Consider the following 26,549-nt stretch of genomic DNA (forward strand, 5'->3'; position numbering starts at 1 on the left):
CGGCTCAGTATTGGGGTATCAGAGGCAGTAATAGGGACACATATGGCAGCAGCGGCTCAGTATTGGGGTATCAGGTGGAGTAATAGGGACATATACGGCAGCAGCGGCTCAGTATTGGGGCATCAGGGGCAGTAATAGGGACACATACGGCAGCAGCGGCTCAGTATTGGGGTATCAGGTGGAGTAATAGGGTCACATACGGCAGCAGCAGCAGCTCAGTATTGGGGTATCAGAGGCAGTAATAGGGACACATATGGCAGCAGCGGCTCAGTATTGGGGTATCAGGTGCAGTAATAGGGACACATATGGGAGCAGCGGCTCAGTGTTGGGGTATCAGGGGCAGTAATAGGGACTCATATGGCAGCAGCGGCTCAGTATTGGGGTATCACTTGCAGTAATAGGGTCACATACGGCAGCAGCGGCTCAGTATTGGGGTATCAGGGGCACTAATAGGGACACATACGGCAGCTGTGACTCAGTATTGGGGTATCAGGGGCAGTAATAGGGACACATACGGCAGCAGTGGCTCAGTATTGGGGAATCACTTACAGTAATAGGGACACATATGGCAGCAGCGGCTCAGTATTGGGGAATCGCTTGCAGTAATAGGGACACATACGGCAGCAGCGGCTCAGTATTGGGGTATCGGATGGGGTAATAGGGACCCATACGGCAGCAGCGGCTCAGTAGCTCAGTATTGGGGAATCAGGTGGGGTAATAGGGACACATACGGCAGCAGTGGCTCAGTATTGGGGAATCAGGTGGGGTAATAGGGACACATACGGCAGCAGCAGCTCAGTATTGGGGTATCTGGGGCAGTAATAGGGACACATACGGCAGCAGCGGCTCAGTATTGGGGTATCAGGGGCAGTAATAGGGACACATATGGCAGCAGCGGCTCAGTATTGGGGTATCAGCAGGATGAGGATTTTGTACAGGTTGGGAATAGATGGTGATGGGGGCTGGAATGTGAGAAGTGAAATGTGTCTTTGCTGTTTTCTCTGCAGCCGAGTCCTGGCTGGAGAAGCTGTCATGTCGATCTGGGCCAGATGGGAAAAGTGAACGATTCCATCATAAAGAACGTCAGCGGTAAGTCATTATCTGTAACTGTGCAGTGATCACTTATATGTTCTGTAGGGCTAGTATCTACCACTGACCATATGGCGGTAATATCTATGTTGGTCTTTATATAGAGATCATCTTCAGTAACAGCACAGTCATCTGCTCAGGTTCTCCTCCAGTATCAGGGCGCATCACCCAGCTGTAATCAAGGTTACCTGGTTAGGGGCCCACTCAGAAGCTTCGCCCCCCCTGAACCAAAACCCTTACTACGGTTTTACCTTAAAAATAGAAAGCAATGGCACACAGGAAAAATGATACGTCTCCATAGTGGTAGATGATGCCATAAGTGTAATATCAGGGGGCAAATGTAATTTCCTGGGGAACAATACAGTGTATAACTCCATTTAGGGGATTTTCGGGGATATGAGTGAGTGGATTTCTTGTGGATTTAGATTCTAATTCCGATAGATTATGTGCAGGGAAGCGCAGGAGAAAGAGAACAGCTGTATCCAACATAGGAGTGGTGAATCTTCTGTACTGTAGACACCCTTAATCAACCAAGCAATCTACAAGAAACATAAACCTGACCATCACCTCCAAAAAGAATAAATTAAGTGTGAACAAGTGCAAGCTGCTATGGCTGTATAATATATTAGCAAAAGAATGTAGCACCAATATACTTGAATAAAATGAAGGTACTTTGCACACAAATTGGCCAATTAACGAGAGCCCACCAGATACGACAACCTAACCTTTCTTTGATGGGACCAAAAACTTAATATTTATTAGACATGCCTATCCTGGGCTAAAATCCTACTGTCACGCTATGATAGTCTTTAGTAAGGGAGAGGGGCCTCAAACTATCCTTGGAACTGGGAACCTAACTATCCCTGTCCCAGGGGTACTCTTGAACGTAGAGAGGCCTGGCTCTCCGACCTTACTATGCTCCTGTTAAACACTTTTCTGTCCTCTCCCCCACCCATGAGGCATGTGACAGAAATGTAAAGTAAACAAGCACAAAGACAAAACAGAGATGACAGAAAACCACTGTCATACAAAAACACTCACCAACAATAGGGAGAAGGATAGGTTCAGGGAGGAATAAACTAAATAGGACTAGGGGCCAGGAGATAAACTCAAACGTACAACAGCAAACAACAGATCACTACATCTACAACTCCACTCCAAGTACTCAGCTGTAGCACTTAGCACAGGAAGGCGAATCTTTCACCGGCAAGGACTAAATGCCCAGAGCCAGTGTATATTGAGGGAGTAAATGATAAGTAGTTGCAGCTGAGAACAACCAGGCTGTATGGTCTCAGCCAGCATGGAAAGAATCCTTAACCCCCTTAGTACTGAAGCAAAAGAAATCCATTTAAAATAGGACATGAATCCCACCATCTCTAAAGAGGACTGCGATTTATTACCCGACGTGACCGTCTAACTCCAAGTCTTCCAGGGGGATGTGATACCCTCATGACACCTACAAGTCCAACACTAATTAAAATATTCTTAGACTGATGGGAGGAGCTCAGGCAAATATGGAGACTGTCACCACCTCCAATAGTATAGTACAAAAAACAAAAACCTGACCAGCACCTCCAAATAGAATAAAGCAAGTGTGAACAGATGCCGGCTGCTAAAACTATATATAAATAGAATACATTGTATATTCTATATGCAGTATTGCAGTTCAGATTTCATATATATATTCAATGTTGGCATACATCTTAGTGCTTACAGAGGCTGCTGTATTTTTTGGTTACTATCTATCATACAATTTGTGTTTCCTTTTGCTATTCTAATACTGCTATATTAATATTTGAATTAGGGTAATATTAATTATAATTTAATTGCCCATGTGGTTCTGTTCCTGATAAATAATTTGCGCTCTTAAGTGTGTAATTAAATCTACTGCTTCCATGTTTTCGGTAGTGAAAGCTTGTGGCGCGCAGGGCTTCCCAGAAATAGCAGTATTTTACTCTGTGACGTTCCCAATTCTTGCCAGTTCAGTTATTATGATGATATTATTTGATGCAACATGGAAAATTATGGTTAGAAGGATACTATGCTCATAGTTTGTTGCTTTCCTAATAATTTTATAATAGAAATTTTATTGGAAATTGTAAACAGAAGTGTACGCGGAAATATGTGTCAGATTTATTCCTGTCGTAGTTTATTAACCCCTTCTTACAACATACCAAAAAGGTACATTATAGTACACATTACAGTATAGACACATTTTTGCAGTACCATAACAATGGATGTCAAAGAAAACTTTGATCCCAGGCATTTAATACCTGATTATTACTGATTGCAGTGTGAACAATGGGAGGGGACATCTTTAGTCCTCCTCCTGTCATCCCTAGTACTATGATCCACTTGTAGTGCCCAAAAGTATGTCCCATTGACAGTAATGTAAAAAAAAATACAAAACGCATATTGTATGTAAATTGGCCTTTTTCCATTGATCTCTCTGGAATATAGATTAATGTTTTCCAATTGCTTTCAGTGTACCCATTTTGAGTATTTCAGAAGCCTGATTCTGGCTCTGTATTCTTCTAGGACGGGTAAAACAATGTTGGCATATAAGTTCCTTGCATCGGAGTCCTGAAAGCTTTTTGATATTAAACGTGTTATTGGAATTGTCCGGTAATCTCCCCCACGGTACGCCTGAACCCTCTCTGATTCATTGGTATTTGGCAAATATTGCTTGAATTAAGTTTATTGAAAAAAAAGATTTATTACTAACACTTTAGGTTTGCAATAAAAACAGTCGCATAATATCTCCTTCTCCCTTCCAGAAATGATACTTCCGGACTTAGTTACAACATCCAAAGAAATAGATTTTAGTAGTTATCTGAGAGTGATGAAAAATACAATGTACATATACAAGTGGAGCAGAAAAAAAAGATCATCTAATTTTTAAGTAATAAAATCTCAATAATAAGGCAACTATAAAACTGAAGAAGGGCAAAATAATGAACCACAATATCTTATAGCGGTATAATGCTGGCAATGCAGTTTAGATATTGTTTGACCAATGTTTGTTGGAGCTACAATTTTTGCTCCATACCCTCCATACACATGTATGGTCAGGTCTTACAAAAATGCAGGGCTGGGTTAAGAGTAGCCAGGGCCTCGGGCAGTTTAGAAGGCGTGAACCCCCTCCCAGGTACCAGATGTATCACATGACATGTCACATGATCCCCTGATAGATAATGTGATAGGTCATGTGAGTAACACACAAGTACTCTGGGTCATATTTGTACACGGAAAACGTCAGAGATTGCTTAATGCACCTCGCAAATTTTTCCATTTTGTACAACACTATAAATAACATAGCGCAATTAATAATAGTGCATGGGTGGGAGATTCATTTTCACAAGGGGCCACATGAAGACTGTGACTATTGTGGAGGCCAAACAAATAGGCTGAAACTAATTCTGCTCATTATTAATATAAAAAAAAATATTAATAATTGTATGTCTTAATATTGAGCAGAATTAAGTATGACAAAATCCCCCTATACACCCTATGACCCACCACACCGCCCCCCAGGGCCGCCATCAGGGCATTACAGACATCACTGCAGTATGGGGCCTGGTGATGAGGAGCAAAAAGGGGGGCCCCCGCTTACATTTTTATTCAGGCTGCGGCTGCGCGGCTGCCACTGTGCCTGAATGAGCCCTGTAGCTTTAAGGCGGCCAGGCCCACGGTGTATCATGGGCCGCAAGTTTGCGACGTCACACGCTGCCCTGCTCCACTTCCTCATTCCGGAGCAGAGCAGCGTGCGATGTGCCACCACGTGGCTGCGCCTGCGGATGGCGGAAGAGCAGATGGCGGAGGGAGCAGAAGAGGCAGGCGGCAGCGGGGGACCACCGGACGATGAGGGACCCGGCGGAGGACCAGACGGCGGAGGAAAAGAGGCAGGCGGCAGCGGGGGACCGGCGGAGGACCAGACGGCGGAGAAGAGGCAAGCGGCAGCGGGGGATCACCGGAGACACTGGGGGCAGAATGCTGGAGACTCTGGGGGCAGAATGCTGGAGACACTGGGGGCAGAATGCTGGAGACACTGGGGGCAGAATGCTGGAGACACTGGGGGCAGAATGCTTGAGACACTGGGGCAGAATGCTGGAGACACTGGGGCAAAATGTTGGAGACACTGGGGCAGAATGCTGAAGACACTGGGGCAGAATGCTGGACACAGTGACAGGGGCAGAACTGAACACAGTGACAGGGGCAGTATTCTGGACACAGGGGCAGACTGTGAGACCCGGGGGCAGAATGCTGGCGCTCAAGATAACTGTGTTATTTCCTGCAGAGAGAAGTCCTGGCTGGATGAAATGATGGCGGTCGGTGCTGGATGAAAGATGGAGGACTTCACTTAGAGACGTCACTGGTGAGTCAGTGTGTTACCGATACACTGACACTATACAATATATACTGTATACAGAGCTCCTGTGTATAATTTCACTAGTGATCACTGTATTATCTGTACACAGACACTGCATACTAAGTACAGATCTCCTGTGTCTAATGGCACTTATGGTGATAGTATGGTGCTTTTTTTTTAATCACTGATCAGAATTGTAGTATTCAGTCACTATGTGGTGGTAATATGTGGCCTGGTCATGGTGTAGCGGTATTTGATCTTTGTATGTGATATTATTCGATCACTGTGGTGGTAATATGTCATCTGGTCATGGTGTAGCGGTATTTGTTCTTTTTATGTGAGATTATTGGTCATTTTAAAAATTGAAAAATAAATAAAAATATACAGTACAGACCAAAATTTTGGACACACCTTCTCATTTAAAGATTTTTCTGTATTTTCATGACGATGAAAATTGTAAATTCACACTGAAGGCATCAAAACTATGAATTAGCACATGTGGAATTATATAAGTAACAAAAAAGTGTGAAACAACTGAAAATATGTCTTATATTCTAGGTTCTTCAAAGTAGCCACCTTTTGCTTTGATGACTGGTTTGCACACTCTTGATGAGCTTCAAGAGGTAGTCACCGGAAAGGGTCTTCCAACAATCTTGAAGGAGTTACCAGAGATGCTTAGCACTTATTGGCCCTTTTGCCTTCACTCTGCGGTTCAGCTCACCCCAAACCATCTCGATTGGGATCAGGTCTGGTGAGTGTGGTGGCCAGGTGATCTGGCATAGCACCCCATCACTCTCCTTCTTGGTCAAAGAGCCCTTACACAGCCTGGAGGTGTGTTTGGGGTCATTGGCCTGTTGAAAAATAAATGATGGTACAACTAAACGCAAACCGTATGGAATAGCATGCCGCTGCAAGATGCTGTGGTAGCCATGCTGGTTCAGTATACCTTCAATTTTGAATAAATCCCCAACAGTGTCACCAGAAAAGCACCCCCACACCATCACACGTCCTCCTCCATGCTTCACGGTGGAAGCCAGGCATGTAGAGTCCATCCGATCACCATTTCTGCGTCGCACAAAGACACGGTGGTTGGAATCAAAGATCTCAAATTTGGAATCAACAGACCTAAGCACAGATTTCCACGGGTCTAATGTCCGTTCCTTGTGTTCTTTAGCCCAAACAAGTCTCTTCTGCTTGTTGCCTGTCCTTAGCAGTGGTTTCCTAGCAGCTATTTTACCATGAAGGCCTCCTGCACAAAGTCTCCTCTTAAGGCCGGCGTCACACACAGCGTAAAACAATACGGTCCGTATATTAAGGCCGTAATACGCTGAAAAGTCCCGAAAAAAGTGGTCCGTAGCTCCTCCGTAGGCAGGGTGTGTCAGCGTTTTTTGCGCATGGCATCCTCCGTATGTAATCCGTATGGCATCCGTACTGCGTGGTTTTCTCGCAGGCTAGCAAAACCAACATACCGCTATAGAAGTGATCCATGTGTCCCAAAAAGAAAAGAAAATATATATATACTGTCTATATATATATATATATATATATATATATATATGTCAGTAGACACATATATTAGAGAGAAAAGCCGGTAATTCAGTGCGGTGTACAGTAAAATCACACTGACAGCTTACAGTAGAATAGGTAGAATAAATGTGTACACATAGAATAGGTATATATATATATATATATGTCAGTGAGACACATATATGTATATATATTAATATTTATTCCAGCGCTATACAGCTTGAAAGCCGGTAATTCAATTACCGGCTTTTTCTTTCTCCTTCCTAAAACCCGACATGATTTGAGACATGGTTTACATACAGTAAACCATGTCTTCTCTCCATTTTTTTTGCAGATTCCACACTACTAATGTCAGTAGTGTGTATCTGCAAAATTTGGCCATTCTAGCTCTTAAAATAAAGGGTTAAATGGCGGAAAAAATTGGCGTGGGCTCCCGCGCAATTTTCTCCGCCAGAGTAGTAAAGCCAGTGACTGAGGGCAGATATTAATAGCCTGGAGAGGGTCCACGGTTATTGGCCCCCCCCTGGCTAAAAATATCTGCCCCCAGCCACCCCAGAAAAGGCACATCTGGAAGATGCGCCTATTCTGGCACTTGGCCACTCTCTTCCCATTCCCGTGTAGCGGTGGGATATGGGGTAATGAAGGGTTAATGCCACCTTGCTATTGTAAGGTGACATTAAGCCTAATTAATAATGGAGAGGCGTCAATTATGACACCTATCCATTATTAATCCAATTGTAGTGAAGGGTTAAATAAAACACAAACACATTATTTAAAATTATTTTAATGAAATAAAAACAATGGTTGTTGCAGTATTTTATTCAACGCCCAATCCAGTCACTGAAGACCCTCGTTCTGTGAGTAAAAAAACATAATAAACCAACAATATACTTACCCTCCGCAGATCTGTAACGTCCAACGATGTAAATCCTTCTGAAGGGGTTAAAACATTTTGCAGCAAGGAGCTGTGCTAATGCAGGCTGCTCCTCGCTGCAAAACCCCAGGGAATGAGGCTAAAAATAGATCAATGATCTATAATTAGCTTCATTTGCGGTGAGGCGCCCTCTGCTGGCTGTTCATAGATCGTGGGAAATTACCTAGAAAGCCTGGGAGCTTTCTAAGTAATTTCCCACGATCTATGAACAGCCAGCAGAGGGCGCCTCACCGCAAATGAAGCTAAATATAGATCATTGATCTATTTTTAGCCTCATTCCCTGGGGTTTTGCAGCGAGGAGCAGCCTGCATTAGCACAGCTCCTTGCTGCAAAATGTTTTAACCCCTTCAGAAGGATTTACATCGTTGGACGTTACAGATCTGCGGAGGGTAAGTATATTGTTGGTTTATTATGTTTTTTTACTCACAGAACGAGGGTCTTCAGTGACTGGATTGGGCGTTGAATAAAATACTGCAACAACCATTGTTTTTATTTCATTAAAATAATTTTAAATAATGTGTTTGTGTTTTATTTAACCCTTCACTACAATTGGATTAATAATGGATAGGTGTCATAATTGACGCCTCTCCATTATTAATTAGGCTTAATGTCACCTTACAATAGCAAGGTGGCATTAACCCTTCATTACCCCATATCCCACCGCTACACGGGAATGGGAAGAGAGTGGCCAAGTGCCAGAATAGGCGCATCTTCCAGATGTGCCTTTTCTGGGGTGGCTGGGGGCAGATATTTTTAGCCGGGGGGGGCCAATAACCGTGGACCCTCTCCAGGCTATTAATATCTGCCCTCAGTCACTGGCTTTACTACTCTGGCGGAGAAAATTGCGCGGGAGCCCACGCCAATTTTTTCCGCCATTTAACCCTTTATTTTAAGAGCTAGAACGGCCAAATTTTGCAGATACACACTACTGACATTAGTAGTGTGGAATCTGCAAAAAAAATGGAGAGAAGACATGGTTTACTGTATGTAAACCATGTCTCAAATCATGTCGGGTTTTAGGAAGGAGAAGGAAAAAGCCGGTAATTGAATTACCGGCTTTCAAGCTGTCTAGCGCTGGAATAAATATTAATATATATACATATATGTGTCTCACTGACATATATATATATATATACCTATTCTATGTGTACACATTTATTCTACCTATTCTACTGTAAGCTGTCAGTGTGATTTTACTGTACACCGCACTGAATTACCGGCTTTTCTCTCTAACAGCGCTGCGTATTTCTCGCAAGTCACACTGCTTGTCCGTGTGTAATCCGTATTTTTCACGCTTCCATAGACTTTCATTGGCGTATTTCTTGCGCAGTACGGTGACAAACGCAGCATGCTGCGATTTTGTACGGCCGTAGAAAGCCGTATAATACTGATCAGTAAAATACGGCAAATAGGAGCAGGGGCATAGAGAATAATTGTGCCGTATTTTTTGCGAGTTTTACGGACGTAGATTCTGCGCTCTTACGTCCGTAAAAGTCGCATGTGTGACGGCGGCCTAAGAGTTGCTGTAGAGATGTCTGCTGCTAGAAGTATGTGTGGCATTGACCTGGTCTCTAATCTGAGCTGCTGTTAACCTGCGATTTCTGAGGCTGGTGACTCAGATAAACTTATCCTCAGAAGCAGAGGTGACTCTTGGTCTTCCTTTCCTGGGGCGGTTCTCATGTGAGCCAGTTTCTTTGTAGCGCTTGATAGTTTTTGCAACTGCACTTGGTGACACTTTCAAAGTTTTCCCAATTGTTTGGACTGACTGACCTTCATTTCTTAAAGTAATGATGGCCACTCGTTTTTCTTTACTTAGCTGCTTTTTACGTGCCATAATAAAAATTCTAACAGTCTATTCAGTAGGACTATCAGCTGTGTATCCACCAGACTTCTGCTCAACACAACTGATGGTCCCAACCCCATTTATAAGGCAAGAAATCCCACTTATTAAACCTGACAGGGCACACCTGTGAAGTGAAAACCATTTCCGGTGACTACCTCTTGAAGTTCATCAAGAGAATGCCAAGAGTGTGCAAAGCAGTCATCAAAGCAAAAGGTGGCTACTTTGAAGAACCTAGAATATAAGACATATTTTCAGTTGTTTCTCTCTTTTTTGTTAAGTATATAATTCCACATGTGTTAATTCATAGTTTTGATGCCTTCAGTGTGAATTTACAGTTTTCATAGTCATGAAAATACAGAAAAATCTTTAAATGAGAAGGTGTGTCCAAACTTTTGGTCTGTACTGTACCTAAATTGTATTGCATATTTTAACAAATATTTAATAGGTTACAGTAGAGTAGGGCCCGGCCAAAAGTGTCTACCGTGTTATGGTGGCGGCTTAAAAAATCTTTTGGCCAAAACAAAAGCTGCTGGCTATGTATGTGATCTGGTGATGGGAACTGTTAATGTGTGATAGGTGAGAAGTGGAGTTTTTCCAAGAGAGAGCAATGGGACTGTGGACAGTTCGAGGGGTGGAGCGTGGAGGCAGGGCTGGGGTGGAGCCTGGGCGGAGTCTCAAGGGGGCCCCGAAAATGTTGCCAGTATGGGGCCCCGAAATTTCTAGTGTCAGCCCTGCCGCCCCCTATATACAATCTGAGCCTCCACACAGCCTCCTCCATCAACAACCAGAGCAATCAACCTATTGGGCCCTTATACATGTAAACCATAACAAAAAAACATAAAAAATTCTCTCTTTTAGTTAGTTTAAAAACCCAATACATTAGGACATAAATGCACATACATTACACAGAAAAAGAGTTATATAAAAAAGAGCAGAAATGAGGGAAAATATGAACTAGTGTTGCCCTTCACACTTCCCTTCCTGACAGCGGAGATTGGCACAGTAAGTTGAAACAGTATGGCGACCCCACTCCTCGTGGTCTGCGCCTATGTAGCCCTACTGCTACTCTCACTGGCCAGGCATCCTTTATAGGTGATCAGATAATATGTAATGAACATATAAAAATAAATACAATGTGGGCTAAGGGGTATATATTATATATCATATTTTTCAACAACCTGACCAGAAAAAAACCTTAATAAAGTCCAAGAAGAAACATATATGATATACTTGTAAAAGAATAAGCTATCAGATTACAAATTGCAGTCAAGTGTCAGTGCAATTAAAACCACAAAATGTCCATATACCTCATAGTCACGTTTCCACGTTTCTATGGACACGGACTATTTTATATACACTGCACAAAAAATAAAGGGAACACTAAAATACCACATCCTAGATATCTCTGAATTAAATATTCCGGTTGCAAATTTTAATTCATTGCATAGTAGAATGTGTTCAGAACAATAAAACATAACAATTATCAATGTAAATCAAACAGAATATGTCATGGAGGTCTGGATTTGGAATGATACTCAAAATCAAAGTGGAAAATCAAAATAAAGGATGATCCAACTTCAGTGGAAATGCCTCATGACAAGGAAAAGATGCTCAGAATTGCATGTGGCCTCCACGTGACTGTATGACCTCCCTACTGTATAATGCCTGGGCATGCTCCTGATGAGGCGGATGGTCCCCTAAGGGATCTCCTCCCAGACCTGGACTAAAGCATTCGCCAACTCCTGGACAGTCTGTGGTGCAATGTGACGTTGGTGGATGGAGCTAGACATGATGTCCCAGAAGTGCTCAATTGAACAGGCGGGCCAGTCCATAGCTTCAATGCCTTCATCTTGCAGGAACTGCTGACACTCCAGCCACATGAGGTCTGGCATTGTCCTGTATTAGGAGGAACCCAGGGTCATCCGCACCAGCATATGGTCTCACAATGGGACTGAGGATCTCATCTCGGTACCTATTGGCAGTCAGACTACCTCTGACTAGTGTAACAACCCTGCTGGCATCACTGCATGGCCTTCCATCCCCCACCTGCATGGCCTTCCATCCCCCACCTGCATTACACTCAAACTCACTTACTTCTCTGTGCCATGTTGTGAACTCTCTGCTGCCAGCTCCATGCTGTGTGCCTCATGTCTGCTGCTTGCTCTGTGCATGCTCTGTCTGTGTGTGCATAGGAGGCAGGGCCGGCAAATCCTGTGCCTTATTAAGACTGTGTGCAGCTTGCTAAGGTGTCCCCGGCCAATCACCATGAGGCTTCCTGTACTTAAGACTTCCCCACCCATTGGTGGGGGCCTGTGCAACTTACTCCCTCAGTCAGTTCTTAGCTGCTGAGGTGCCAGGCCCTGTCTCTTTTACTCTTGTGTCCGCCACCCAGGGGGGACATTGTACCCTGGTCTGTGTCCTGTGTAGCCACCCAGCGGGGCTTAGTACCCTGACCTATGTCCTTGTGTAGCCACCCAGCGGGGCTTCGTACCCTGGCCTATGTCCGCCACTCAGATGGGCGTCATACCTTGGCTTGTGTCCATGTCTATGTGTCTTATCCTGTTCCTGACTTTGTTTTAGCCTAGTCCTGTTCCTGTGTCCGTTTATATCCCTGCCTTGGTTTCCTTTCCCTGCTGTGCATACTGTGTCTTGCTTTGCTCTGCTTTTGGCTCTGCTCTCTGCGACCTTGCTTTGCTCCTTGTTCTGAATTCTGTGACCTTGCTCTGCTCTCTGTGGTTTTGCTCTGGGCTCTGCAGTGTCTTGCTCTGCACTCAGCTCTGCACTCTGACTTTGTTCTGCTCTCAGCTCTGCACTCTGTGGCTTTGCTCTCAGCTCTGCTCTCTGTAACTTTGCTCTGCACTCTGACCTTGCTCTGCACTCTGTGGCTTTGCTCTGTGGCTCTGCTCCTTTCGGTTCTACCTGGCTCTGCTCCTTGCGGTTCTACGTCTATTGCTCTTGGCTCCGCCTCCTGCATTTCTGCACTTGGCTCCGCCTCCTGCATCTCTGTTCTTGGCTCCGCCTCCTGCATCTCTGTTCTTGGCTCTAGCTCCTGTGCTTTCGCTCTGCTTCCGCTCTTGCGATCTCTACCTATTCCTAAGTCCTCCTGTCTGAACAGGTTCTTACCTGTTTTACATACCTCAATACAAAAATGCCCAGACTCATATTAATCGGTAAGCCAAGGGCCATCACCTAGCTACCTGTATACCACTCCATTACCAAATACAAAAGGAGAAACATAGGAGTTTTATGGTAGAAAAACTTATGACAAATCTTTATTAATACAATCACACATATATTGACAGACAATTTTTTTAAATGAATATATATGATGGTAAAGGACACCAATAAGCAACATACAGCACCATATAAATATGAACGTCCAATGAAAAGGACTAAAAGTATATAAGGTCAATAGCCCTACCCAATAGTGTGTCCAAACATATCCCCTCAAGACCCCTAAGGGGAGGACAGCACAAGTTCTGTCCCAATGGTTAATGCATGATAATGTCCACAGTTCATAATAGCTCCGTCTCACATGCTACCATGTAGGTACAAAGTTATAACATAGGTATTAGACAGAATAAATAAGGGTTAACCTTACCGGTGCCGTAATGCGCAACTGGACGCACCCCGACGTACGTTTCGCCGCTTTACACCATGGCATTCTCAATAATTTTTTTGCCAATAATTTTCATCTGTTGTCTATTCCATTTGCACAACAGCATGTGACATTGATTGTCAATCAGTGTTGCTTCCTAAGTGGACAGTGTGAGTTCACAGAAGTTTGATTTACTTGGAGTTATATTCTGTTGTTTAAGTGTTCCCTTTATTTTTTTGAGCAGTGTATATATTTATATATACTGTATATATATAGTATATATATATATATATATATATATATATATATATCTACATACTGTATATAGACCCTATATGGACTGAACAGTTGTGTACTTAGCTTAATGGCATCTTTTCATCTTTTTATGACACGTTTCCCCTTCTTTTCGTCATTCAGGGTTTTATCAGGGAATTCGTTGAATCAGGACAAAAAAGGAGACCATGAGCCGTCCTGCCATGAGTATAACAGCTCACAGACCCAAGCAACATGCCTCCACACAGCCCCATATATACAGTATGAATCCACATACAGCCCCCTACATACAAAATAAGTCCACACACAGTCCCCTACATACAGTATGAGCCCCTTCATCGCTCCCTATATAAAGTATAATCCCCAAATAGCACCCTATATATAGTATAAGAACTATGTGGGTGCTTATACTGTATATAGGGAGTTATGTCAATGCTCATATTGCATCTAGGTACCTATAGTCTCTTTTACAGTATGAGCACCACATAGCCCCTATATACAGTAAGAGCTCGGACATAGCCCCCACATAGCCTCCTATATACAGTGTGAGCAGCCCCGATATAGCCTCATGTATACAGTATGAGCCCACACATAGCCTATGCAGTGTGAGCCCATACATACAGTGGGTACTGAAAGTATTCAGACCCCTTTACATTTTTCACTCTTTGTTTCATTGCAGCCACTTGGTAAATTAAAAAAAGTTCATTTTTTTTCTCGTTAATGTACACTCTGCACCAAATCTTGATTTAAAAAACAGAAATGAAGAATTTCTTGCAAATTTATTAAAAAAGAAAAACTGAAATATCACATGGTCATAAGTATTCAGACCTTTTGTTCAGATACTCATATTTAAGTCCATTGCTGTCCATTTCCTTGTGATCCTCCTTGAGATGGTTCTACTGCTTCATTGGAGTCCAGCTGTGTTTAACTAAACTGATAGGACTTGATTTGGAAAGGCACACACCTGTCTATATAAGACCTCACAGCTCACAGTGCATGTCAGACCAAATGAGAATCATGAGGTCAAAGGAACTGGCCAATAAGCTCAGAGACAGAATTGTGGCAAGGCACAGATCTGGCCAAAGTTACAACAGAATTTCTGCAGTACTCAAGGTTCCTAAGAGCACAGTAGCCTCCATAATCCTTAAATGGAAGAAGTTTGGGATCACCAGAAGTCTTCCTAGACCTGGCCGTCCAGCCAAACTGAGGAATTATGGGAGAAGAGCCTTGGTAAGAGAGGTAAAGAAGAACCCCAAGATCACTGTGGCTGAGCTTCAGAGATGCAGTAGGGAGATGGGAGAAAGTTCCACAAAGTCAACTATCACTGCAGCCCTCTACCAGTCGGACCTTTATGGCAGAGTGGCCAGACGAAAGCCTCTCCTCAGTGCAAAACATATGAAAGTACGCATAGAGTTTGCTAAAAAACACATGAAGGACTCCCAGACTATGAGCAATAAGATTCTCTGTTCTGATGAGTCGAAGATAGACCTTCTTGGTGATAATTCTAAGCGATATGTGTGGTGAAAATGAAGCACTGCTCATCACCTGCCCAATACAATTGCAACAGTGAAACATGGTGGTGGCAGCATTATGCTATGGGGGTGTTTATCAGCTGCAGTGACAGGACGACTGGTTGTCATTGAAGGAAACATGAATGCTGCCAAGTACAGAGATATCCTGGATGAAAACCTCTTTCAGAGTGTTCTGGACCTCAGGCTTGGCTGAAGATTCACCTTCCAACAAGACAGTGACCCTAAGCACACAGCTAAATTAACAAAGGAGTGGCTTTAGCTCAACTCTGTGACCATTCTTGACTGTCCCAGCCAGAGCCCTGACCTAAACCCAATTGAGCATATCTGGAGATACCTGAAAATGGCTGTCCACCAATGTTCGCCATCCAACCTGACGGAACTGGAGAAGATTTGCAAGGGAGAATGGCAGAGGATCCCCAAATCCAGGTGTGAAAACTTGTTGCATCACTCCCAAGAAGACTCATGGCTGTACTAGCTTAAAAAGGTGCTGCTACTCAATACTGAGCAAAGGGTCTGAATACTTATGATCATGTGATATTTCAGTTTTTCTTTTTTAATAAATTTGCAAAAATTTCTAGATTTCTGTTTTTTTCAGTCAAGATGGGGTGCAGAGTGTACATTAATGAGAAAAAAAATTAACTTTTTTTTATTTTACCAAATGGCTGCAATGAAACAGAGTGCAAAATGTAAAGGGGTATGAATACTTTCTACCCACTGTAGCCTCCTGTATACAGTGTGACACCACACATAGTCTCCTATATACAGTGTGGGCCCCTATACAACAAAAAAAGCCACGCCAACCAAGTAATTACACGTGGCTCATGGAATGCAAAAATATACCAATTTATTCATAAATTCTTAAACATAAAATGATAACACCAAAGTACCTCATAATGCAACAAGAACACATCAAGGCTAGGGCATAATAAACAATTAATCAGTGCTGCATCACACTCCTATAAGCCCATATGTTAAACATAGACTGATACTCCAAACATTGAACCTAAACAAAAGCGTCCCATAAACCAACTGGACCGACTGGACCTAAATGGAAAGTGCACTGAAGGGACACTTTGGTATCTAAACAGATATACACAGAGTCAAATAGGGGCAAAAATCCGTAATGTATAAGTAAATATGAACATACTACCGGTGGCGTGCCCTTGCCTGGATGAACGTCCCACCCCGACGCGCGTTTCGCCTGTTCTTCTTCCGGGGGCGTGTTTAGCTAGGGAGGTAGGCGGTCTATTTAAATACCCGGTGGCCAATGAGCATTCAGCTTGGCTGACAATGGTATCCATGTAGTAAGTTCAGCCAATCAGAAGTGGATGTTGTTAGCAATGGTAGCTATGGGTCCTTAGCGTGAATCACAAGGCTGGGTATGACGGCGCATCCGGTGCCTGGTCTATCTCCAACCAGGAACGTCCAAGCGCCGGTCAATGTGACGCCGGCGTTCCGAAAGGCATAACACCCAGCGGAAGTCCGACGTCATCATGACAGACCAGAGCAGGATGCTCCGGAGCGACCCAAGCCACGCATGCGCACCACCCTGCCAAAAGGAGATACCGAAAAAAGTGCGCTTGCGGAAAGTGAACAGTGAGAAGTTTTTGACATAATCAATAAAAATATGTAAAGTGCGTGGTGCGTAGTTAGTAACCATTAAATATTATTACAAAGCTCCTATCATACCAGACGTGAACAATATTAACCTAAAACCATTAACCTATAATTGTTGGAACAATAATTAACCCTATTTAGACCAAACAGGAATATAAAACTGGGTAATTATACAAAATATACAATAATATAATTGTGCGAATATACAGACAATACCAATGTTAAAAATACAACGCCAAGGACACATATATATCACAATATAGCCACCATATAAACCCCGTAGTCTGTACCACCAAAGACTACTATATATACGAAGCATTAACAAAAACCCATTTATTATATGCAAATATTATACGCGAATATTGTTCTATTTGAAGCTTTCATCCACTTGCTTGTCTCCTCACAATTCTTCATCCTGCATAGCACTTCTTCCACGGAGCTAATGGGGTATAATTGAGTCAACTTGATGAAAAAAACATCACCGGATAATGGGGACCGCAATAAAGATAATTCTAGAAGATAAAAAAACTATAAGTACATAAACAACAACATGCAATAAGTAAAAACCCCTCCCATAAAAAAAACTTCATATCTATATAAAGGAGACTACATTAACTTTCTTACAAAAATGCCCCGAAGCCAAAGCTTTCATTAAGACCTTGTGGCGCAATCGTACCCAACCGGTAGATCCACCGGCTCTCTATCTGTGCCAGCAATTTGCCTAAGTTACCCCCTCTAATTCCCAGGGATACCAGGTCTATACCTTTCACTTTCAAACCATGTGGATTGCACTGATGGTACTGTTTAAAGTGCCTCGGTATAGTTTTTAATGTCGATGTTTCATGGGCAGTTTTAGCACTCATTATGTCCCTGCAGTGTTCTCGCGTCCGAATCTTTAATTCATGTGTAGTTAGCCCTATGTAGACCTTGTTACAAGGGCACGTGGCGTGGTACACCACGCCACGAGAAGCACACATGATTCTTTTCCTGATGGTAAATGTCTTTGCGCCATTAAAATTAGAAAAGGTTTTGGCTTTGGTATGATTTCCACAAGCCTTGCACAAACCACACGGATAAAAACCAATTTCGGTGGCCCCGGTGGGAATCACGCCTCTCCCGGGATTGTAAAAACTGTGTACCAACATGTCACGTAAATTTTTTGTTCTTTTAGCCACGATCATGGGTCTCTCAGGCAGAATTATCCTCAAAACTGGGTCAGATTGCAATACATTCTAATGCTTATAAAGGATTTCCTTAAATTGATGCCATTTGTTATGATACGTGGTGATAAAACGTACCGTATTTGACCCATCGGATTGTTCTGGTAAATTCCGTTTATACAGAAAGTCATTCCTGTCAGTCTTTACTGCTCTTTGATATCTTCTCCTTATATTTCTCCTGCTATAACCTCGTTCTTGAAAACGCCTGCTGAGATCCGCAGCTTGACGCCCCAATCCAGAGCCTCTCACCTAGCCAAATTAGTTCTCATGCTTCGCACTGACGAGGGCCAACAGCCCGAAACACCGTGTCTGCGAATCGAGATACTAATTTGGCTTTTATCCTAAGTCATATTGAACGACTCGTTAAAGAGTTGATTGTGACTTGTAGGATCGCTACTTCCAACAGGTGGCGCTATAGAGTTAAGTCCTCTTATTCTCAGAAGAGGCAATTTGCATATTATATTTCCCAGAGGAGCATTGCATGGCGAATAAGCCTCCTTACCTTAACAAGCCAGAGATGGTATGTCACTCTCCATAAGGAGAAACGATACCCCTTAGACCCCAATCCAGAGCCTCTCACCTAGCCAAATTAGTTCTCATGCTTCGCACTGACGAGGGCCAACAGCCCGAAACACCGTGTCTGCGAATTGAGATACTAATTTGGCTTTTATCCTAAGTCATATTGAACGACTCGTTAAAGAGTTGATTGTGACTTGTAGGATCGCTACTTCCAACAGGTGGCGCTATAGAGTTAAGTCCTCTTTTTCTCAGAAGAGGCAATTTGCATGTTCAAAATATTCAGGATTTGTGCAGATTCTCTTTGCGCGTAAAAATTGTACTGTTGGAATCCCTCGAATTGTCGCTGGAGGGTGTGCAGAGGTAGCATGGAGAAAGGCGTTTGTAGATGTAGGCTTTCTATACAAATCTGTGAACAGAAAGCCTTTATCATCAACCTTGATAGACAGGTCCAAAAATTCAACACTTCTGCCATAATGGAAGGTAAGCTTGATGTTTAAGTCATTGTTGTTTAATGCCTCCATACAGGTTGACAATTCTCCAACTGACCCCTCCCAAATGAACCAAATGTCATCAATATACCTCATCCAGCCCGTGATCAGGCTGGCATGAGGTATAGAATCACATACAAAAATTTGTCATTCCCATAGGCCAAGAAATAAGTTGGCATATGAAGGGGCACAACTGGCCCCCATCGCAGTACCTTGGTATTGCTTATATACAGCACCCTTAACCCCTTCCCGACCCATGACGCCACGTAGGCGTCATGAAAGTCGGTGCCATTCTGACCCATGATGCCTATGCGGCGTCATGGAAAGATCGCGTCCCTGCAGATCGGGTGAAAGGGTTAACTCCCATTTCACCCGATCTGCAGGGACAGGGGGAGTGGTAGTTTAGCCCAGGGGGGGTGGCTTCACCCCCTCGTGGCTACGATCGCTCTGATTGGCTGTTGAAAGTGAAACTGCCAATCAGAGCGATTTGTAATATTTCACCCATTATAACGGGTGAAATATTACAATCCAGCCATGGCCGATGCTGAAATATCATCGGCCATGGCTGGAAATACTAGTGTGCCCCCACCCCACCCCACCGATCGTTCCCCCAGCCCTCCGATCTGGCCGGTACACTGCTCCGGCTCCCCTCCATCCAGTGCTCCGCTCCCCCCGTGCTCTTGTCCGCTCCCCCCGTGCTCCAATCACCCCCCCGTGCTCCAATCACCCCCCCTGCACTCCGATCCACCCCCCCCGGTGCTCCGTTCCACCCCCCCGTGCTCCATTCCAGCCCCCCGTGCTCCGTTCCACGCACCCCGTGCTCCGTTCCACCCCTCCCGCACTCCGATTCCCCCCCCGTGCTCCGATCCCCCCCCCGTGGTCCCCCCCCACCCCATCATACTTACCGATCCAGCCGGGGTCCCGTCCGTCTTCTCCCTGGGCGCCGCCATCTTCCAAAATGGCGGGCGCATCCGCAGTGCGCCCGCCGAATCTGCCGGCCGGCAGATTCGTTTCAAAGTGCATTTTGATCACTGAGATAGATTATATCTCAGTGATCAAAATAAAAAAAAATAATAAATGACCCCCCCCCTTTGTCACCCCCATAGGTAGGGACAATAAAAAAATAAAGAATTTTTTTTTTTTCCACTAATGTTAGAATAGGGTTAGGGTTAGGGTTAGGGGTAGGGTTAGGGGTAGGGTTAGGGTTAGGGCTAGGGGTAGGGGTAGGGTTAGGGGTAGGGTTAGGGCTAGGGGTAGGGTTAGGGTTAGGGCTAGGGTTAGGGTTTCGGTATGTGCACACGTATTCTGGTCCTCTGCGGATTTTTCCGCTGCGGATTTGATAAATCCGCAGTGCTAAACCGCTGCGGATTTATGGCGGATTTACCACGGTTTTTCTGCGCATTTCACTGCGGTTTTACAACTGCGATTTTCTATTTGAGCAGTTGTAAAACCGCTGCGGAATCCGCACAAAGAAGTGACATGCTGCGGAATGTAAACCGCTGCGTTTCCGTGCAGTTTTTCCGCAGCATGGGCACAGCGATTTTTGTTTCCCGTAGGTTTACATTGAACTGTAAACTCATGGGAAACTGCTGCGGATCCGCAGCGTTTTCCGCAGCGTGTGCACATACCTTTAGAATTAGGCTATGTGCACACGGTGCGGATTTGGCTGCGGATCCGCAGCAGTGTTCAATCAGGTTTACAGTACCATGTAAACATATGAAAAACCAAATCCGCTGTGCCCATGGTGCGGAAAATACCGCGCGGAAACGCTGCGTTGTATTTTCCGCAGCATGTCAATTCTTTGTGCGGATTCCGCAGCGTTCCGCACCTGTTCCTCAATAGGAATCCGCAGGTGAAATCCGCACAAAAAACACTGGAAATCCGCGGAAAATCCGCAGGTAAAACGCAGTGCCTTTTACCCGCGGATTTTTCAAAAATGGTGCGAAAATATCTCACACGAATCCGCAACGTGGGCACATAGCCTTAGGGTTAGGGTTGGAATTAGGGTTGTGGTTATGGTTAGGGGTGTGTTGGGGTTAGGGTTGTGGTTAGGGGTGTGTTGCGGTTAGGGTTGTGATTAGGGTTATGGCTACAGTTGGGATTAGGGTTAGGGGTGTGTTGGGGTTAGTGTTGGAGGTAGAATTGAGGGGTTACCACTGTTTAGGCACATCAGGGGTCTCCAAACGCAACATGGCGCCACCATTGATTCCAGCCCATCTCGTATTCAAAAAGTCAAATGGTGCTCCCTCACTTCCGAGCCCTGACGTGTGCCCAAACAGTGGTTTACCCCCACATATGGGGTACCAGCATACTCAGGACAAACTGCGCAACAATTGCTGGGGTCCAATTTCTCCTGTTACCCTTGTGAATCAAACAAAATGCTTGCTAAAACATAATTTTTGAGGAAAGAAAAATGATTTTTTATTTTCACGGCTCTGCGTTGTAAACGTCTGTGAAGCACTTGGGGGTTCAAAGTGCTCACCACATATCTAGATAAGTTCCTTGGGGGGTCTAATTTCTAAAATGGGGTCACTTGTGGGGGTTTCTACTGTTTAGGCACACCAGGGGCTCTGCAAACGCAACGTGACACCCGCAGACCATTCCATCAAAGTCTGCATTTCAAAAGTCACTACTTCCCTTCTGAGCCCCGACGTGTGCCCAAACAGTGGTTTACCCCCACTCATGGGGTATCAGCGTACTCAGGAGAAACTGGACAACAACTTTTGGGGTCCAATTTCTCCTGTAACCCTTGGGAAAATAAAAAATTCTGGGCTAAATAATTATTTTTGAGGAAAGAAAACGTATTTATTATTTTCACGGCTCTGCATTATAAACTTCTATGAAGCACTTGGGGGTTCAAAGTGCTCACCACACATCTAGATAAGTTCCTTTCGGGGTCTAGTTTCCAAAATGGGGTCACTTGTGGGGGGTTTCTACTGTTTAGGCACATCAGGGGCTCTGCAAACGCAACGTGACGCCCGCAGAGCATTCCATCAAAGTCTGCATTTCAAAACGTCACTACTTCAATTCCAAGCCCCGGCATGTGCCCAAACAGTAGTTTACCCCCACATATGGGGTATCACCGTACTCAGGAGAAACTGGACAACAAATATTGGGGTCAAATTTCTCCTGTTACCCTTGGGAAAATTAAAAAATTCTGGGCTAAATAATTATTTTTGAGGAAAGAAAACGTATTTATTATTTTCACGGCTCTGCATTATAAACTTCTATGAAGCGCTTGGGGGTTCAAAGTGCTCACCACACATCTAGATAAGTTCCTTTCGGGGTCTAGTTTCCAAAATGCGGTCACTTGTGGGGGGTTTCTACTGGTAAGCCACATCAGGGGCTCTGCAAACGCAACGTGACGCCCACAGAGCATTCCATCAAAGTCTGCATTTCAAAACGTCACTACTTCACTTCCGAGCCTCGGCATGTGCCCAAACAGTGGTTTACCCCCACATATGGGGTATCAGCGTACTCAGGAGAAACTGGACAACAACTTTTGGGGTCCAGTTTCTTCTGTAACCCTTGGGAAAATAAAAAATTCTGGGCTAAATAATTATTTTTGAGGAAAGAAAACGTATTTATTATTTTCACGGCTCTGCATTATAAACTTCTATGAAGCAATTGGGGGTTCAAAGTGCTCACCACACATCTAGATAAGTTCCTTTGGGGGTCTAGTTTCCAAAATGGGGTCACTTGTGGGGGGTTTCTACTGTTAAGCCACATCAGGGGCTCTGCAAACGCAACGTGACGCCCACAGAGCATTCCATCAAAGTCTGCATTTCAAAACGTCACTACTTCACTTCCGAGCCCCGGCATGTGCCCAAACAGTGATTTACCCCCACATATGGGGTATCATCGTACTCAGGAGAAACTGGACAACAACTTTTGGGGTCAAATTTCTCCTGTTACCCTTGGGAAAATAAAAAATTGCAGGCTAAAAAATAATTTTTGAGAAAATAATTTTTTTTTTTTTTTCATGGCTCTGCGTTATAAACTTCTGTGAAGCACTTGGGGGTTCAAAGTCCTCACCACACATCTAGATTAGTTCCTTTGGGGGTCTAGTTTCCAAAATGGTGTCATTTCTGGGGGATCTCCAATGTTTAGGCACACAGGGGCTCTCCAAACGTGACATGGTGTCCGCTAATGATTGGAGCTAATTTTCCATTTAAAAAGCCAAATGGCGTGCCATCCCTTCCGAGCCCTGCCGTGCGCCCAAACAGTGGTTTACCCCCACATATTGGGTATCTGCGTACTCAGGACAAACAGGACAACAATATTTGGGGTCCAATTTCTCCTATTATCCTTGGCAAAATAGGAAATTCCAGGCTAAAAAATCATTTTTGAGGAAAGAAAAATTATTTTTTATTTTCATGGCTCTGCGTTATAAACTTCTGTGAAGCACCTGGGGGTTTAAAGTGCTCAATATGCATCTAGATAAGTTCCTTGGGGGGTCTAGTTTCCAAAATGGGGTCACTTGTGGGGGAGCTCCAATGTTTAGGCACACAGGGGCTCTCCAAACGCGACATGGTGTCCGCTAACAATTGGAGCTAATTTTCCATTCAAAAAGTCAAATGGCGCGCCTTCCCTTCCGAGCCCTGCCGAGTGCCCAAACAGTGGTTTACCCCCACATATGAGGTATCGACGTTCTCGGGAGAAATTGCCCAACAAATTTTATGATCCATTTTACCCTACTGCCCATGTGAAAATGAAAAAATTGAGGCGAAAAGAATTTTTTTGTGAAAAAAAAGTACTTTTTCATTTTTACAGATCAATTTGTGAAGCACCTGAGGGTTTAAAGTGCTCACTAGGCATCTAAATAAGTTCCTTGGGGGGTCTAGTTTCCAAAATGGGGTCACTTGTGGGGGAGCGCCAATGTTTAGGCACACAGGAGCTCTCCAAACGCGACATGGTGTCCGCTAACGATGGAAATAATTTTTCATTCAAAAAGTCAAATGGCGCTCCTTCCCTTCCGAGCCTTACCATGTGCCCAAACAGTGGTTTACCCCCACATGTGAGGTATTGGTGTACTCAGGAGAAATTGCCCAACACATTTTAGGATCCATTTTATCCTGTTGCCCATGTGAAAATGAAAAAATTGAGGCTAAAAGAATTTTTTTGGGAAAAAAAAGTACTTTTTCATTTTTACGGATTAATTTGTGAAGCACCTGGGGGTTCAAAGTGCTCACTATGCATCTAGATAAGTTCCTTGGGGCATCTAGTTTCCAAAATGGGGTCACTTGTGGGGGAGCTCCAATTTTTAGGCACACGGGGGCTCTCCAAACGTGACATGGTGTCCGCTAAAGAGTGGAGCCAATTTTTGATTCAAAAAGTCAAATGGCGCTCCTTCCCTTCCAAGCCCTGCCGTGCGCCCAAACAGTGGTTTACCCCCACATATGAGGTATCAGCGTACTCAGGACAAATTGGACAACAACTTTCGTGGTTCAGTTTCTCCTTTTACCATTGGGAAAATAAAAAAATTGTTGCTAAAAGATAATTTTTGTGACTAAAAAGTTAAATGTTCATTTTTTCCTTCCATGTTGCTTCTGCTGCTGTGAAGCACCTGAAGGGTTAATAAACTTCTTGAATGTGGTTTTGAGTACCTTGAGGGGTGCAGTTTTTAGAATGGTGTCACTTTTGGGTATTTTCAGCCATATATACCCCTCAAACTGACTTCAAATGTGAGGTGGTCCCTAAAAAAAATGGTTTTGTAAATTTCGTTGTAAAAATGACAAATCGCTGGTCAAATTTTAACCCTTATAACTTCCTAACAAAAAAAAATTTTGTTTCCAAAATTGTGCTGATGTAAAGTAAACATGTGGGAAATGTTATTTATTAACTATTTTGTGTCACATATCTCTCTGGTTTAACAGAATAAAAATTCAAAATGTGAAAATTGCGAAATTTTCAAAATTTTCGCCAAATTTCCGTTTTTATCACAAATAAACGCAGAATTTATTGACCTAAATTTACCACTAACATGAAGCCCAATATGTCTCGAAAAAACAATCTCAGAACCGCTAGGATCCGTTGAAGCGTTCCTGAGTTATTACCTCATAAAGGGACACTGGTCAGAATTGCAAAAAACGGCAAGGTCTTTAAGGTCAAAATAGGCTGGGTCATGAAGGGGTTAAAAACAAAAATGTTATGGGTGAGTACATACTCCAGCAACTGCAGCAACAGAGCCACAAGATCACCATCCAAATTAGTACTTTTTAGATACCAGGACACCGCCCTTAGACCATCATGGTGTCGTATGGATGTATATAGGGCCTCTACATCAGCCGTCACCATGGTTGCTCCGTCACTTAAATGTACATTGTCCAATCTGCGTAATGCAGTATTGGTATCCTTGATATATGACGGTAACTCACTCACCAGTGGTTTGAGATAGTGATCGATAACCATGGTGACGACCTCGCAGAGACCCCCATTACCAGATACTATAGGTCTTCCAGGCGGGTCCAAGGCAAAGAGAATCTGCACAAATCCCGAAGATTTTGAACGTCAAGCTGCTGATCTCAGCAGGCGTTTTCAAGAACGAGGTTATAGCAGGAGAAATATAAGGAGATGATATCAAAGAGCAGTAAAGACTAACAGGAGTGACCTTCTGTATAAACCGAATTTACCAGAACAATCCGATGGGTCAAATACGGTACGTTTTATCACCACGTATCATAACAAATGGCATCAACTTAAGGAAATCCTTTATAAGCATTGGAATGTATTGCAATCTGACCCAGTTTTGAGGAGAATTCTGCCTGAGAGACCCATGATAGTGGCTAAAAGAACAAAAAATTTTCGTGACATGTTGGTACACAGTTTTTACAATCTCGGGAGAGGCGTGATTCCCACCGGGGCCACCGAAATTGGTTTTTATCCGTGTGGTTTGTGCAAGGTTTGTGGAAATCATACCAAAGCCAAAACCTTTTCTAATTTTAATGGCGCAAAGACATTTACCATCAGGAAAAGAATCACGTGTGCTTCTCGTGGCGTGATGTACCACGCCACGTGCCCTTGTAACAAGGTCTACATAGGGCTAACTACATGTGAATTAAAGATTCGGACGCGGGAACACTGCAGGGACATAATGAGTGCTAAAACTGCCCATGAAACATCGACATTAAAAACTATACCGAGGCACTTTAAACAGTACCATCAGTGCAATCCACATGGTTTGAAAGTGAAAGGTATAGACCTTGTATCCCTGGGAATTAGAGGGGGTAACTTAGGCAAATTGCTGGCACAGATAGAGAGCCGGTGGATCTACCGGTTGGGTACGATTGCGCCACAAGGTCTTAATGAAAGCTTTGGCTTCGGGGCATTTTTGTAAGAAAGTTAATGTAGTCTCCTTTATATAGATATGAAGTTTTTTATGGGAGGGGTTTTTACTTATTGCATGTTGTTGTTTATGTACTTTTAGTTTTTTTATCTTCTAGAATTATCTTTATCGCGGTCCCCGTTATCCGGTGATGTTTTTTTCATCAAGTTGACTCAATTATACCCCATGAATAAATTGGTATATTTTTGCATTCCA

This window comes from Ranitomeya imitator, chromosome 5 (assembly GCF_032444005.1).
Source record: "Ranitomeya imitator isolate aRanImi1 chromosome 5, aRanImi1.pri, whole genome shotgun sequence".
NCBI lineage: Eukaryota > Metazoa > Chordata > Amphibia > Anura > Dendrobatidae > Ranitomeya > Ranitomeya imitator.